Here is a 17,974-nt window from a genome sequence, read left to right on the forward strand (position 1 = left end):
GAGAGGTCTTTACTATCCTTTATCTGGATCCCCTTGGCCAAGCCAAGTCTATATTGTATAGTTTATTACTTACAAAATTTATCTGTAGGATTATCACACCAAGTAGGTGTTCAGTAAATAAGTATAACTATAAATGGATGAATACAGTTTCAAATGTGAAACAGTTAATAGTTTCAAATATGTTACCAACAGTTTTAAATAGCAGTAACAGCTGCCTCTACCTCCTGATCATTGTACTCAATTGTCACATGCGCTTAATCACTTTAATCTAAAAAAACAAAAAACCAAAACATTTCCAGTCTCTGTGTCATAGCTTACATTTTCAATGAAACTGTGTCAATTATTAGAAGCATTTTCCTTAATCCATATTTTTGAATTCTTCATTATTAAATTCAAGTTAAACATTCTTGTGAAGAATGCTACATTGATGTTGTTTTATGCCTTCTCAAACTATCGTTTCAAGGGTAATAAGAAATTCTTAATACACTAGACAAGAAAAGTATGATGGTGGGATGGAAGTTTGAGTTTTCCATTATTGCTTTGATTTTATACTAATCAGGAAATGTGCATGTGACTTGGTACTTAAGTTAGACTTGACATTATTGAACAGTTATCCCTTTTAAACTGGAGAAATTTCTTGTGAGTTGTTTTTGTTTGGTAATTTGGAGAGTTAATAAGAACAAGTTTTTGAATTTTGAAACTGAGGACCAAGTTTAGTAATGTCTACCTCATAGGATAAGGATTATTGGAAAAATAAACTATGGTTGCTAGTAATAAAATATGGTTGCTCAGGAAAGAGACTCTCTTAATATAATTAGTCATACCTAGACATTTATTGACAAACGCACACTGCATTTACACTTGTGCGTGATATGAATGTCAACCTTTATAACAGCTCTATGTGTTGGGTGCTATTGCTATCCTTATTAAAAGATTAGGCAAGCTCATTTTAAGTAATCTGAAACAAAAAGACCGTCTTCAACGTGAGGCTGTTTAAGACCAAATCCCAAATCTTCAATGACCTCATTTTCAAAATGGCTACTTTGTATCATGGTTGTGATTATCATTGTATCTAGTTCTTCATATATTCCTGGCATAAAGTGAACACCTAAGAAATATTGATGAATCTATATTAAATTTAAAAACTGATTATAAACATCTAGGACACTGTCAAACAGTAGATATGTAATCTTAAGGCCGGATACACACCTGTAATCCCTAATGCTCAGAAAATGGAGACCAGGATGATACAGTTTGGAGGCCAGCCTTGGCAAAAAGTTACCAAGAGCCTATCTCAGCAAATAAGATGTACATGGTGATATAAGCACACACATACCTGTAATCTCAGTATGCTGGAGACCTAAATAGGATTGTGGTTTAGACCACCATGGGCAAAACCATAAGACCCTATTCAAAAAGTAACAATAACAAAAAGTGTTGGGATCATTTGGTAAAGCACTTGCCTTACCAAGTGTGAGGCCCTGAGTTAAACCCTAATACCATCAAAAACATGTAATTACTGTTTAATAATCAATTTAAATATTTTTTTCTTAAAATATATCAACAGGCATATGAAAGGGGACAGTATAATATTGCTGTAGTAATTAATCATAACATTCTAAGGGATGTAGGTACTGATACCCTTAATCTTCTCTGCTTCTTTGCCAGAGACTTTTTGATGTTTAGAAATTAACAGTAACATTTTCAAGTGATTTGGGAAGTCAGTCTTGAAATAAACTTGTATTCTCATGTGGATTTCATCACAGAGAGAAGAGGCACATCCTTCTTGAGACTCAGAAAAGCATAGAGTGTCTGGAGACTGGCTGCCTCTCCCCCTCTGTGGGACCTCACCACACTTGTGATGTTTCCATTAGCTTCTCTCCACAAGGTAGGAACTGTGTTTCCTCTCTAAGGACTCTTCGTATAGTCACAGCTGTCTTGTCTGTGGACTTAGATTTTTATTATTCATGGAAGGTATTTGATAGCTATAACTTAACATGTATGTTTAAGGGTTATCACTAAAGAATTTTTCTGCCTAAAAATAAGGATAATCCAAAAAATATAGTAATGCCATCACCTTGAGGTACTACTCTTTATATTTTCTAGTATGCTTTTCACAAACTATTGATAGATATTATATATATAATCCATAAAACTGTATAACTCTAGAAATTCTGACTGAAATTATAGAGTATCAATTTTTAGCTACTCTGCTGCTTTTACTTACTAATTTATTGTGGCATTTTCAGTTTTTAATAGCTGTATAATAATCCACTTTAAGGGCATAACACATAAACCACAAAACTATTGGGTTGTTTCCAAGGTTTTCCTGAAATAAGTGTAACTTTGGTGAATTTCCTCATACATGATTTTTGTGTAGATGTCTGTTGACTTTAAGTTAGAACTGCAGAATCTTCTAAGTGTACTCTCTGATGAGAGAGTTCCTTGAACATCACATAAGAAAATACTATTGTTCTTCATCATTATACAAATACATACTCATCTAAAGTAGCATGCCAAGGTGTTTAGAAGGCAAAGGAGCTACAGGAGGAGCTTAGTGGTAGTGTTCGCCTACTATATGTTAATTCAGTATCCAATGGAAAAAATGAATTGATTGATTAAACTCATAGTTACATACACACAAGGTCTGTCAAGTCTCACTGAATATCTTGGAATTTCTGGCTTACCATTTATTCTTAAAACTGACATTAGTTCATCATGATGATGATAAATTGGATGAAAAGCCCAACCAATTTATATTCATACAAACAATGTGTGAGTATTTGAGAGTATTACTTTTTCCACAGCTGGATCTGAATTTGGTAATTACTGTTTTAATTTGTAAATAAATGTGTTAAAAGTTTGTGACCTTTGTGTGATTACTACTGATATGACTATCTTTTTCTACTTCTATATCACTTTGAGGTCTCATGAACATTCTACTCATGTCCTGTGCCAAATATTCATTGGACTCCTTCTTGTTTGGATTGATTAGAATTAGGAATCATATTTAAAATATTAAATCTGTAAATCAAATTTATTAGAATTATGCCTTCTTATTTTTCTTTTTTTAATACTTTGATTTGATATTTCAGTTTTGCTTTAGGTGTCTTATTTTTCCTATAACATTTCTAAGGCATCCCCATGTGTCTCAATTTGGGATGAGTAATTTAAAATGATGCTAATGTGGTTTTTATTGTAATTGTTTTCTTTTTTCTAATTTATTGTAAAGGTGATGAAAAGGGGGGTTACAGTTATGTGTTCATTTCTTTTGAAACACTGTTACCTCTTCCCTTATTTTCTCCCACCTACCACTCCCAACTCCCCCACAAGTTGTATAGTTCATTTCCAACATAGTGTCTAGTGAGTATCATTGTTGCATTAGTTCATCCTCTGCTATTTCTGTGATTTCCTTGTTGCTAATGTTGATTTAATTATACCTCCTATATTATTTGAGATAACTCCCAGACATACTGTATTATCTATTATATTTCATTGTATACACTGACAGTAGATGTAATTTTACCCAACTTGTATTTTATATCTGCTGTAGTTTGTCTGAGATCACTTTTGTTGCAATATATTTACAGCATACATCAAATATTAGCATTAGCTGAGATTAATGTTGCTTACTTTGCTATTTTTATATGATTTCTTAGAGAATTTAATTGCTCTAAATTTCTGATTTAAAAAAAATACATTATCTCTATGTATTGAAAACAGAATGTTGCCATTGGCTCACACATGGAATTGGGTGAGATTGGGCGAATTGTGGTTCGAGGCCAGCCAGGTAGAAAAGTTTGTGAGACCTCTTCTCAACCACTAACTGGGTATACTAGTGCCCATCCAACATTCCAGCTACAGAGGAGGTTGGGAAGAGGAGGATCAAAGTTCCATGCTAACTGGGGTGAAAATACCTGTGAGACTCTGTCTCAAGCAAAGTACTGAGGCATGGTGATAGGTGTTCAATATCTGACTAGGATAGGAAAAAATAAATAGATAGATTGAGGGCTAGAAATTTATCTGGGCAGGAATTGAGATTCTATCTCAAAAACAACTCCTGCAAAGTAAGGGCTGAGATGTGGCTCAGTTGAAGAGTGCCCGCCTACCAATCTAAGCCCCTACATTTCAAACTCTAGTACCATTTTTTAAATAAAATTGAAGAAGCAGAATGTTTAACTTACACAAAAATTGCTTCTCTTTGCTTTTTGCTTTTTCAGTTAAATCATCCTCATTAAAAACTGTAACTCTTCCTTATGCCATTGTGTAAATTTTGTCTTTCTGTCTTCAAAAGGTGCTGTCCTAAATTATGAGTTATAGAACTATATTATCAGGAATTTTTATAAACCTTTCAGCAAAATCTTACATATATCTTCTCCACAAGCATATCAGTTGTTTTCATGTTTCTGGATCAGAGAGAAATTAAAAGCTCACATCTTATTTAATTAATAATCTGATTAATATCCAATTCATTTTTAAAGTATCAGTTCAGGAAAGTAAAGTCCTTCTTGAGGGCCTTCTGTGGAGTTTCACAGTGAATATAGTAGCTCATCACAGAATATTTAGAAAATATTCATAACTAATATCAGAAAGAGAATAAATATGGTCCGTGGTCATCTTTATTTAAAGAAGATATAGAGACAAAATTAATATCAACTAGAATTATTGTCTCATATTAAAAGCATACAGGAAAATAGTCTGAATCTTTGTCATATCTGTGTGAACCTTATCACATTTTACAATTAAGAAATCTTTGAAGTGAAATAGTTGAATCCTTTCATTATGATTAGAAAAAACGAAGGAGTGAAACTTATTCATCCAAAGTCACACAACTGTTTTGCCCAATATTCTTTGAAAAAACTTTAAAAAGCAAATAGAAGGTTCAGAGGTGTTATTAATAATACTAAGTATTTACTTTGTTACAGGTTATTTTGATATAGTGGGATGGTTTAATCAAACTGATTATTACATCTGTCACCTCATATTCTCAATAATAGTCACTAGTGCTTTGCTTGTATAGGATGATCCTCTACTTGAAACCATTCTTCTCATGTAATCTTTGGAATATCTACTTAATGGAAGAAATATTACATCTGTTTATAAAGGTAATGAATCAGACTTTAATCCAGGCAGTCAGAGATATGCAGTACTGTTCTTGAGAAAGGGGATTATGTTCCCCAGATTTATTAGTTGAAAAGTTTTTTAAAATCTGTACATTTACAATGTACCAGAGGATCTTTCCATATCTCTCATTTCACACTGCAATAATTTTATTTCTTGTTGTGAAGGGAGGGGGCAGGGGCACTTGAAGTGAAGGCCTGAGATCTGCCCTGAGCTCTTTTGTTCAAGGCTAGTTCTCTAACACTTTGAACCACAGTACTACTTCTGAGTTTTAGTAGTTAAATGGAGATATGAATCTCATGCATTTTCCTGTCTAGGCTGGCTTTGAACCACTATCCTCAGATTTCAGCCTAGTGAGTAGCTAGGATTACATAACTTTTTTTTAGTAAGAACATTTAAGGTTTTTCTTAGCAGTTTGTGAGTAAAAAATACATTTTTACTACCTATAGTCACCATGCTTTGAATAGAGGAACTTCCATACTGATTTCCATAATGGATTATTAATTTGCATCCATACTAACAATGTACAAGAGTTCCTTTTCTCTACACCTTCATCAACACTTACCTTTTGATAGTAACCATCCTAACATGGGTAAGGTGGAATTACTCTTTGCAAAAGGAAATTCTTCATTGTGATAATCAGCAAGAAATTGTACTTTATAGACAGAGTTACCAGAGGAAGCAAATGGTCAGACTTGGAGATGAAGTCAGAGTTGAAAGGTTTTAGCATGGCAGATGCCAATACATAGTATAACTTGAGAAAAAAATAAAAACTCGGCGCTGGGAAGGTGGCTCAGTGGTAGAGCGCTTGCCTTGCATGCCTGAGGCCCTGGGTTCGATTCCTCAGCACCACATAAGCAAAAAGAACAAAGCCGGAAGTGGCGCTGTGACTCAAATGGTAGAGCGCTAGCCTTGAGCTGAAGAGCGGAGGGACAGTGCCCAGGCCCAAAGTTCAGGCCCCATGACCGGACCCAAAAATAAATAAATAAATAAATAAAAATAAAAAATAAATAAATAAATAAAAACTCAAGTTGAGTTGTGGTGTGATATAACTAGCTTGTACCCTGGTTTTCAGAAACCATGGCTTTCCTAAATTCATCTTTGCATTTATCCAAATTATTTTCCCTTTACCAAATAAAACTTAGGAAAACTGTAGTTCAAAATTATAAATTTATCAATTTATCAAAGTCTTCTCCATGATAACTGCTTCTCATAGGACCTTGAAAGCAACTTTGAATAACCAGTTGCTCTTACTCAGTATAGTTCCTGGGCATTTTTGTTAGTTGAATATCTTTTTATAAATGATTAGAGAAAGCCAACTGACAGTAGTTTTTCCTGCTTCTTCCAGTTGATATCAAACTGATTTGTTGAATTGAAATCCCTTTGTATAACTACTTAAAGACAAAATAAAATAATTGACATGATTACACACACACATGCATGCACACACACACACAGTGTGTCATCAAAGCAGAATAAAAGTGTTTTTAAAATGAATTTGCAGATATATAGCAATCACAGTTTTAGCTTGAGGCTTTTCTAGGGTATTGTGACTAATGATTTGGTGTCTATTAAAGGCCCCAGGCAAAGCTTAGGGACAAGTGTTTTCCTAGCCAATTGTTTATCCTCAAAAGGTAGTCCTAGCCACAGTGAAGATTTCCATTTATTTTTTGTTTTGCTTTTTAATATCAGAGTGAATCAAACTTGCCTCTGACACTTAATCCCTAGGGGCATCTCAGGATTCAAGCTGCAATGCTAAGGTAAATGGATACCAACTCTGAAAGTCTTCATAGATATTTCATCTGCTGTGTTCTGTTTTTACTGTTTTTGGTATGTATTTACTTGTGCAAAGACTTATGTATAAAAATTACAACCTCAAGAATTGTATCGCTACTGAAAATTCTGCCCAGTTATATTGAGCATCAATTCAAGTGGGCTAAGTTTGATTTTTGTTTTTGTTCTGTCAGTCATGGGGCCTCAACTCTGGGCTCGGGCGCTGTGCCCAGCCCTCAGATGAAGGCTGTCGTTCTACCACTTGAGCCACCACGCCACTTCTGGCTTTTTCTGCTTATGTGGTCCTGAGGAATCAAACCCAGGGCCTCATGCATGCAAGGCAAGCGCTCTACCACTGAGCCACCTTCCCAGCCCCATGAGCTAAGTTTTTGGGGGTTTTTTGGTCAGTCATGTGACTTGAACTCTGGGGTTGGGCGCTATCCCTCAGCTCTTCAGCTCAAGGCGAGCGCTCTACCTCTTGAGCCACAGCACCACTTCCGGTTTTCTAGTGTTTTATTGGAGATAAGAATCTCACTGACTTTCCTGGCCGGGCTAGCTTTGAACCGCGATCCTCAGATCTCAGCTTCCTGAGTAGCTAGGATTACAGGCGTGAGCCACCAGAGCCCAGATGAGCTGTTTTTTTTTTAAGAGAATAAATTCTGTATCCCATTTTTATTATAATTTCATGGGAAATTTGTAAAGAAAGTTCTAATATACTATTCCTTTAAATAATAATCTAGCCTGATCTAGTAAAATTATGTACTTGTCAATTTGGGTAATTGTGAAAACCTGCAAGACTTGAATGTTTGGTTAATGTGTATTTCAATTATTGAAACAGTCATTTTATTTCTCTTTGTAAGTACTTCCTTCCTTCCTTCTTTGCTTCATCTTTCCCTCCCTGACATCCATCCCTCCCTTTTTTCCTTTTTTTCTTCTTTCCTTTCTTTAGATTAGGGTGTGGGAAGTTACTAGAATTTATTTTTTAATCTTATTTTATTGTAAAGATGCTGTACAGAAGGGTTACAGTTACATGAGTAAGGAATGAGTACATTAAGTTCATTTTCACCATAGTGTCTTGCGAGTATCATTGTAGAATTTCTTACTCTACCATTGGAGCCACTGCCCCAGCCTTTCTAATGTAGCTAGTCTGTGGCAGTACTTCCATATCCCCGTCCCTTCTTGCTGGGAAGACAGAGGTGTGCCACTTTGCCCAGCTTTTTCTTAATTGAGGCAGGATCTCACAACTTTTTGCCTCGGTTGGCCTTGGACCATTATCTTCATGATTCCAACCTTCTGAATATTTAGGAGAGTCACTGTACCCAGCTTGGTTGATTTCATTTGTCGTTTCTTTCTTCCCTTTCTTTCTTACTTTCTTTTGTTCCTTCAGTTTGTGGGAATACACACAAGTGCACACACACTTTTTAAGAACATATGCATATGAAATGTAGAAAGGACAGAATTAAAAAATAAAATATCAACTCATCCAACTTACAGAATAATAATGATGTCTGTGGTAATAAAATGATATAATAATAAGCACCTACCAATAGAAAAAACAGTAAAAGAACTTGCTAATATCAGCACCATTCTAACTCATATTCTAACTCCTTGTTCATAATTGATCTAAACCCAAACCCAATTTTACAAATGAAGAAACTAAATCAATAACAAACTGAATAGGATGTGCTAAATGCTGGGTCAGAAAACTGAACTTTTAAAAAATATGTCCCATTTTAGAAGCCTAGAATTTATAGTAGCTTTTCTTAATCTCCTATGCCATTTTTCTTAACCCTTTGAAACTGATTCTTCAATTTACCTTGATAAATCATACACCTAGTCTTTTGTTTCTATTTAATTTTAGGATAAATTAAATGTAGCAACTAGAAGTCTTTTCTTCATGTTCATACTTCAGACTCTTTAGTTTGAAATGGTTTAGTTCAATTTATCCCACAAATATTTATAGAGGCATTGTACTTTTCAGAGTTAATTCTTGTGTCTGTCAGAATGACGGTGTCAGTATATAAAAACAATTGAATCTATTTAGATTTAGATTCTTATTAGGATTATTTACCACTTATTTATTAGCTAATGCTCATTGCTTAGTATGTTTTAACTACTCTCAAATAACAATTGAGGGGACAGTGCTAAGGATCAAACTGAGTGTCTTCTCATGCTAGGCAATCATTCTGTCAGCCATTAAAATCTTCTTGACCCTCTGACCCACCATGCCTATAATTTATTAAGCAGCCATTTATTCTATTACTTCATAGACTGCTCACATGGAAGCCAGTAGATATGTCTTTATTCAAAATTGCTGAACATAAAATAACTGAGAATATGTATTCTAATTTAGAGGATGATGAAATAAATACGGCTTTTACAGAAAGGCTCAGCCAAACTTTTTTTGGGAAAGACAACCAGAATTAGTTCTTGAAAAAGGGAAGAATTGTTCTCACAGATAGGGAGGCATGGTTTGGGCAATGCAGACATGAGTGGAGGTAAAGAACCTAGGAAGGCTAAAATCGTGTACAGAAAGGGATGAAAAGGAACATTCATCATGGGAGAGCCAAGAGGAAATCCTTCCGTCCTCAAAGGCTCACATCACTTCACATTAAGTTTTAAGCATTATATACTAACATCCATACTTCCATGAACATAAAGAAGGTCTTGTACCCTTACTTTTCCTACTTTTCCTTTACCTTTCTCTTCTTCTCATTCTCCATTGAGTTTTATCTCTATGTACTTCTGTGTTGTAATTGCCAATAATAAACCTTTGCCATTTTTTTTGTTCCATTTTTGTAGATGTGTTGTTTGTAATTGTCTCTCTGTATACGCTCCTCCTTCAGTTCTTTCCATGGGTCTGTCTTCAGTTCTGTTACTTTTGTGCTTCTAAAATGGATGTTATTGACATTTTTATAACCACAATTAACTATCTACATTATTTTATGAGCATTTGCTGTTTTCTCCTATAGAACTTCATTCTTTTTTTTTTTTTTTTTTTTTGTCTTTTTCTTTTCTGGTACTGGGGATCGAACCCAGGACGTTGCACTTGCTAGGCAAGCGCTTTGCCACTGAGCTACAGCCCAGCCCTATAGCTTCACTCTTAAATGGACATATCACTTGGTGCTTCCTTAAGTCTTGATCTAAATCACGGCTGTTTGGAGGGCTTACCTGGCCAACTTATGCTTAAAACCATCTCCTCCACTTCAAATTCTCTCTGTATGTTCATCTTTTTGTCTTTCTGTCTAGCACTTAGAAATCATGTACTGCATTATACTTAATTTTTGAAATTGTGGTCATTTTCCTAATACTAGATGGTAAGCTAGAAAAATTCGTTAGAATAGTCTGATTTGATTTTTTTGTTTATTATGTTCCCCATAATTTGCATATTCTCACTAGTTAAAAGTGTGCCTTCCTTATACCTAACTGGCACTAAATGTTATTTTAATTAATGAACAATTATAATGCCAAGTAATCTTTGATTACATTTTATTGTGCAAGTGTTAGTTTTCTTAAATTTCTGATTGTTTGGGGATTTTTTTAATAACATGACAAGGGTGTTTCATTGTGAATGAAACATTTGGATGCATCTCTCCTTTTGTCTGCCTCTTTCTCAGTCTTTCTCTTTCCATTTTCCTCTCTCTGCTTCCAAACTATCCACATGCTTAGCTGTATAGCCGTCACCCGAGGGCTCCCCTTTCCTGTTCTTCTTCTTTTTTTGGGGGGGGGGGGGTCCGGTCGTGGGGCCTGAACTCTGGGCCTGGGCGCTGTCCCTCAGCTCTTCAGCTCAAGGCTAACGCTCTACCACTTGAGCCACAGCGCCACTTCCGGCTTTTTTCTTTCTGCTTATGTGGTGCTAAGGAATCGAACCAAGGGCCTCATGCATGCAAGGCTAGCACCCTACCACTGAGCTACCTTCCCAGCCCCTCCTCCTCTTCTTGTAGGCACTGCTGCATTCTACATTTTTCTCTTTTACGTTTTACATCCTTCTTTAATGAGGCATTTCCCTTAGCAGCTTCCTAAGGAAGAGTATGTGAATAATCAGATGTATTTTGTTAATTTTCAAATGTTTGAAATGTATTTTACTCTTATAAGAAGAATATCCAGGTTCTCGCAGTGGGTGCAAACCTGAGAGCAGGACTTCAGTGAGGGAAAAAGAATGGTGGCAGGCAGGGAGTGTCAGAGAGAGAGAAAACACAATTTCAAAAGTACCAATTAGGGCTTCCTGTTCTACTGAGGCACTAAAACCTCACATTTTATACCACTTCGACTATTTTCTTTTTGTAACCATCTTAATAAACATTGTGTTAAAAGGTGTAGAGTCTAGGCACTGGTGGCTCATGACTGTAATCCTCGCTACTCAGGAGGCTGAGGTCTGAGGATCACAGTTCAAAGCCAGCCCTTGCAGGAAAGTTGTTGAGACTCTTATCTCCAAGTGATCACAGAAAAAGTCAGAAGTACATTGTGGTTCAAGTGGTAGAACACTAGCCTTGATTTTAAAAAAATGCAGCTCAGGGACAGAGCCAGGCACAAAGTTCAAACCTCAGAACCAGAAAAAAAAAAAATGGAGAGAAATCATAGAGTTAGCCATCTGGCTGCTTGCTATCATCATTCACATCAGGACGAGATTAACAGGCTACAAATCATTCATTATCTTCAAAGGCAGCTTTGGCATACTTGGGTTCAGGAAGGAGACATTTTACATAGTGGAGACTTCTGTCAGCAGTAGACCCCAAAGCCATTTTGGGGGACTGAATTCTTTGAGGAAGTCTAGAATAGATTTCTTCCAAGGCACACATTTTGATTTTTGCTTCATCAGGTGAGTATCTCTTTCCTTATGCAAACATTCAACACTTCTTCCCATTTTCAGTATCATTTCTCCCTCCCCTGCTGTCTTACCAGTCATCTTTATAAGCGCTTAACAAACCCTGGATCTTCAGATTGAAGATTTCAGCTCCTCCTGGCTGAGGCTTCCTTGGACCCACTTCAGCAATTCTGTTCCTGGTTACTGTAACTTGTAATTTCTCATCTGTTGGTAGCCTATTCTCCATGGTAGTTTTCTTCAGCTTTCATACCTTCACTGTCATTTTAATTTTTCATAAAATAAACATATGTGGGCTCTACCTCTTGTGTTTAGCTAAAAGTCAATGAATGTTTATAAGAAGAAAAATTTCCAGATCAAATGGCATTTTATTGCAGAAATAACTCTAGATAGTTTGAATGTGGGCAACATAAACTAATATAATACATTTTCCTGCATGAAATTATGTGATGCTTATAACATAATATATAAGTATACTGTTTTTCAAAATAATAGCCTCAATAGTATATTCTTAGATATATGCAGATGAGCATACTTATAAAGCAATGCAATCATCTAGGAACAATTTAAATACTTTCTCCTATTAAAAGTAAAATATTTCTAGAGCTGAAATGAAGTGACTTTCTTCAGATATACTGAATGACTTGGTGCAGTGCTCATACCTGTAATCCTAGCAATTTGGGAGGTGGAAATCAGAAATATCATAGTTTCATGCCAACCTGACAAAAAGTTAATGAGATCATATCTCAACAAATAAGTTACACATGGTGTTTCATGTGTATAATCTAGTCAGGCAAATATAGGTAGGAAAATGTTATTCTGAGGCTGGCCCAAGCAATAAGTATGAAATCCTTTCTGGCTCAGGTAGTAGAACACAAGGCCCTGCATAACAATCCATTATGACTTAGGAGCGGGGGGAGGAAGGAGGGAAAGAAGGAAGGAAGGAAGGAAGGAAGGAAGGAAGGAAGGAAGGAAGGAAGGAAGGAAGGAAGGAAGGAAAAGGAAATCAAATTTCTTAGGTGATAGTGGTGCTTTATATCTCTTTTTTAAATAAAATCCACTTTTTATTCTTGAAATAAATGGCCATTTGCATAGAATAGCCAAAATGTAACCTTAAACCAGTTTGAGACTTCTAGATTTTAAAACTTGCTCTGGAATTGGAGTAAATTCTCAAATCCAAATCTGCTACCTATATCTATATGAAGGGGACTTCTGGCTGAGGACAGGGCTAAGTAGTCAATCTCCAGTACTATCAAAAAAGGGAGACCAGTACCATAATGGAGCTTTATGTTTATTTTTTTATTTTTATTTTTGTCAATCGTGGGGCTTGAACTCTGGGCCTGAGCACTGTCCCTGAGCTCTTCAGCTCAAGTCAAGCACTCTGCCACTTGAACTGCAGCACCACTTCCGGTTTTCTGCAGGTTTATTGAAGATAAGAATCTCATGGACTTTCCTGCCCAGGCTGGCTTTGAACCTCAATCCTCAGATCTTACCCTCCTGAACGACTAAGATTACAGGCTAGAAGCACCAATGCCCAGCTGGAGCTTTATCTTTAAATGTATTTTTCCTGTTTGCCTGCACAAGAAGCAGCCACTTTTTGTGCTTGGTTAAAAGTGCATGCAAGCTTTAATGCCATTAAAGAAGCATAGTTCTGTATATTTCTTTGATTATGTGGATACCCTACTTATGAAAGGTCTTAGAAATCTAAGTTATTTAAATGTAGTTTTTCAGTCTTGTTGTGCTAGTGTGTGTGTGTGAGAGAGAGAGACAGACAGACAGACAGAGATGCCCTTTTGTATTTTCAAATATAGTAAGAAAACTACACATAGACAATGTGATTTTTATTTCTATTTTACTAGAAAGCAGTGTACATATCTGTGAGCTGGATATGTTAGCAATGTAAATATAGATTCTCAGGAATTCTTGTTTTTCTGAGAAACATATTTGTGTTTCTTAACCTTCACGTACAAACCTAGAGAAAAGACAAGGAGAAATTTTAAATCTAGAGCCTAATATATTCAGTAGATTTCAAGGAAAATAATAAAATTACAGTAAAAACCATTTTAGGCTCTAAATATCTCTAACAATATGATTATGACTACAATAAATTCCAAAGGCAGTGCACATTTTTCAAAATTAAAATATATCATAAACATTTATGTTTCTTTCATGTAAATAAAAAGATTATAATTTCAGATATCATTAGTAACATATCCATTTGCTTTTATTTTCTATGGAAGCTATAGTGTCTGATTACTGCTAAGAAGTATAGAATTTTCCCCCAAAGTGCATGTGCTCTTTGATTAACAATGCGCTTATTTTCGGCATATATCGTTCTTTACTGCTCTGACTGATCATTGTGCATGGGTGTGCACATCTGAGAGAGCAGGGAAACAAAAGAAATTTTATTAAGTAAATAGCACTCTCAAAGGCTTTATTCAGTTTTCATAATAGATGAGAAGTGCATATTTAGGGCACTATCTTTTGTTTTATATAGGAATTATTATTTTTAAAACCATATTATCCTATGATTTTTTTCGTAATTTCAATTTCTTGGTGGCTCTACAGAATCTTTTTTCTTTATTCGCAGTATTCAAAGTAGTCCATGTGACCTAGATATTGAAAATCAAGGTAGAGTGTGCTGCATTGCTGATATTTACTGTGAAACCTTAGAAACACTCAGGTTTTTCATGCTAGAATTTTTGGTTTGCACACTTTAATATTGCTAGCTTTTTTTAAGGCCTCTAATAATCTATACAATCATCTTTAAGAATGATATTAAAATAGTGTTGAAAGCATTTTAAAATGATAAACAAATGCTGTATATTCCAGTGGAAATACAATAATCACTGTTCCTTTTGTAATTGTACATCAGGCTAGATAAGTCTAACCAAATCCCCTCCCCCCAACATTATATATAATGTATATTCAAAAATACAGTAGTCTAGTAAATTAAGAAATTAACCCTGAAAGAGAGCAAATTAATCTATTGCCACATCTATTGCCATTCCTAATTTGGAAAGAACTCAGTTAAAATTAATAAAATTAAAATATTATGTAGAGTCTAAATTATAAAATCATGTTTATCAGGGTAAATTAATGTGGTTTCATTTCAGATTGGTATGCAGTATCTCTTCAAGATAATCAGCGTTTACATTCAGGAAGCTACCATGTTCTCCCTGAATAGAAAGCTGCTTTGTACTCTAATACTTTTGTGTTAAAAATGAAATCCTGAAGGCTGGGAAGGTGACTCAGTGGTAGAATGCTTGCCTTGCATGCATGAGGCCCTGGGTTCGATTCCTCAGCACCACATAAACAGAAAAAGCCGGAAGTGGCTCTGTGGCTCAAGTGGTAGAGCGCTAGCCTTGAGCTGAAGAGCTGAGGGACAGCGCCCAGGCCCAGAGTTCAAGCACCACGACCAACAAAAAAAATAAATAAATAATGAAACTCCGAAAGGAAAGCATGAAGTAAATAAGTCATCTGCACAGGTAACCACTTTAGGGAGAGAATCATATAAGCACTAAAGGAATCTCATTTGTTTTCTCTTTACATGTCACAGAAAATTCTAAAGTAGGAGAAATTACATCACTATTCTCAGCTGAGAAATTTAAAGCAGAGGCCTGCTAAAGATCTGATCTGTAGTTTTGTCTATCCTCTTGTTGCTAGAAAGATTAGATTGCCAAGCTAATTTGTAAGTTCCTTTGTAGAGCCAGAGAGGACCATAAAGTGCCAGGGCAGATGAGAGCAGTTTTGAGATGCTATAAGCTAGAAATTACATGCCAGAATCAAATTTGAAGGTTAAGGAGAGAAGTAAAGAATGAATTTAACTGGATGAGGCAGAAGCTGGATAGAATCAGATACGAACAACAAATAAACAATAACAAATGCAAGTGAATGGCCCAGAACCAGTACTTAAAACAAAGTATGTTGGGATATTAAAACCATTGAAGAGAATGGGCATGGGAGACTCAATAAGACTGGAAACTTCCTGTAATTGAATAGTAAATCTTGCTCTGATTTGTTTCCAACCCCCAGTTGAATTTGTTATTTCTTTTTCCCATATCAGTGTTTCCCAAATTGGTGTTTCATAGAACAGTCTTTTAAAAGCTGTATCATGAGGGTAAGGAGGAAATATCCTATCAGTTTCTAAGTACAGATAAGGAATTAATATATATGCATGCTTATATACACAAATGTGTGTGTGTCCACACACACACACACACACACACACACACACACACATTATTCATTCCTGTTTTTCTCTCTTGAAAATGTACAGTGCCTTTTTGCAAAACGATCTGAGCAGTCCTAAAGGAAAGAACTCTTTAAAACCAACATTTCCCAAACTTGTTTGACCTTCAAACATTATTATATAGCACAAGAAATCACATAGTGCTGAGCAAAATGCTGAGAAGTGCCAGTTTGGGAAACTATCCTGTTTCATTGTGTTTCAATATAGAGAATACATTGTAAAGCTATGTTGAATGTCTGATTAAGTTTGTCCTGTACGTACAGCAGCTTTCCAGAGGATCTAGACTGACATAAAAGGGTTCATACCATTATAGTAATAGTAGTAGTATTAGAAGTAGTAGTAATAGTAATGTTTGAACTAAGAGCCTTTGTCTTAGTTGAGACACACCCCAAGTACCCTCCCCCTCTAATTTTTTTTAGTTTGTTTTTCAGATAGGGTCTCATACTTTTACCCAGTTCAACCTCATACAAAAATATTCTTACGGAAGTGGCACTGTGGCTCAAGTGGTAGAGCACTAACCTTGAGCTGAAGAGCTGAGGGACAGTGCCAAGACCCAGAGTTCAGACCCATGACTGACAAAAACAAAAAACTTGTTAAAAATATTCTTACCTCTAGCTTCTGTGATAGGATTATGGGCATCCATTACTTGACATTCACATTAATTACAGAGGAGAGAGAAATAGTAGCTTAACCAAAAGTATTCATCAGTTTCATATCACTGTGACAAAATACTTGACAAAGGCAGTTTTAACTCACAGTTTCAAATATTTCACATATTTCATAGTTGGCTGAATCTATTGCTTTGGATCCATTAAGAGGCAGAGCAACATGATAGAGGGGTCCTGGTGAAACAAGCTACTCACTGCATAGTAGACAGAAAGCAGAGAATGCATATAGGATGGTGTTACCAGCATTCATGTTTGGTCATCTCCCTTCAGTTAATCCTCTCTGGAAGCACCCTGGCAGGTGTATGTTTTGCTAATTTCTCAAGCCTATTGAATCAGCAATCAAATTACCTGTCATAGGAGATTTACTTTTTTTAAATAAGTTTTTAATTATAAAAATACTGTACAGAGGGGTTACAGTTACATGAGCAAGCTAATGAGTACATTTCCTATCAAGCATTGTTGCCTCCTCCTTTGTTTTTCCCCTACCATCCCTTCCCTCCCACCTCCACAACTATACTCCACCCCCCCCACCCTACACCCCCCCTAGCCCCCTCCCCCCCCCCCCCCCCCCCCCCCGCCTAAATTGTAAAGTTTGTTTTTCAACATAGTGTCTTGTACATCTCATTGTTACAATTGGTCAACCTGTATCCCTATTTAAACATTTTGCTTTTTCCCTTCCCCTCCCCAAATTATTTGCAATAACTAGTATATGTCTGGGACAAGCGGAAAAGGTCAAAAGTTATGTACATATGACCAGATAAGGTGATGTCAGGCAAAATGAACCCCAAGATAGGGACACAAGTATTTTGTTTTGTTTTTTTTCTTTCTTGCTATTGTTTCTAACGTGTTTATAATGTACCATATGATCTTTTTGTTGTTTTGTATGTTCCTCACTCAGGATATTTACTTTTAAAGGCAATTTTATGATCCCTTGTTTTGGACAACAATCAGTAGACATTAATAACAGCATTGAGACATGTTTCATAATAATAATTTTCGGTTCTTAGTGTTTCTTCCTAAACATGGCTCTTAAGTGAAAAGTTCCTGAGTTGGTCTTGTGTTAATAAGGAAGCAATACATTATAAAAAGACATGTAAAACTAGCAGTAACCAGGAGAGTTGCATTTGCTATTCCTGATCAGCTCTCTACAAGACATTATTAAATATAGTTCTTTTCATATTAAATATAGTTCTTTTATGAAAAAACTGAGGCATTTGCTGTTTCAAATTAATAATGAACTTAAAAATCTCTGTATTATATTCAAATTTAGGAAATTGGGCTTAAAGGTTAAACATGTTTTCATACCCACTGTTATATTTCATCGAGTATTACCAAAAG

The 17,974-nt window shown here is 35.7% G+C and overlaps 1 protein-coding gene across 3 annotated transcripts in view; it reads left to right on the forward strand.

Moving 5' to 3' along the window:
* The first annotated feature begins 1,770 nt into the window (after window positions 1-1,770).
* The window catches only part of Mbd5 (methyl-CpG binding domain protein 5), a 141,338-nt gene continuing 125,134 nt past the window's right edge, over window positions 1,771-17,974 (forward strand). For all 3 annotated transcript variants that reach the window (XM_042683560.1, XM_042683562.1, XM_042683561.1), the window contains exon 1: window positions 1,771-1,888. The gene's annotated coding sequence lies outside the window, so the exon portion shown is untranslated. The remainder of the gene's footprint in view (window positions 1,889-17,974) is intronic.

The sequence above is a fragment of the Dipodomys spectabilis genome, unplaced genomic scaffold (assembly GCF_019054845.1).
Source record: "Dipodomys spectabilis isolate Male_0828 unplaced genomic scaffold, ASM1905484v1 ptg000081l, whole genome shotgun sequence".
In the NCBI taxonomy this organism is placed as follows: Eukaryota; Metazoa; Chordata; class Mammalia; order Rodentia; family Heteromyidae; genus Dipodomys; species Dipodomys spectabilis.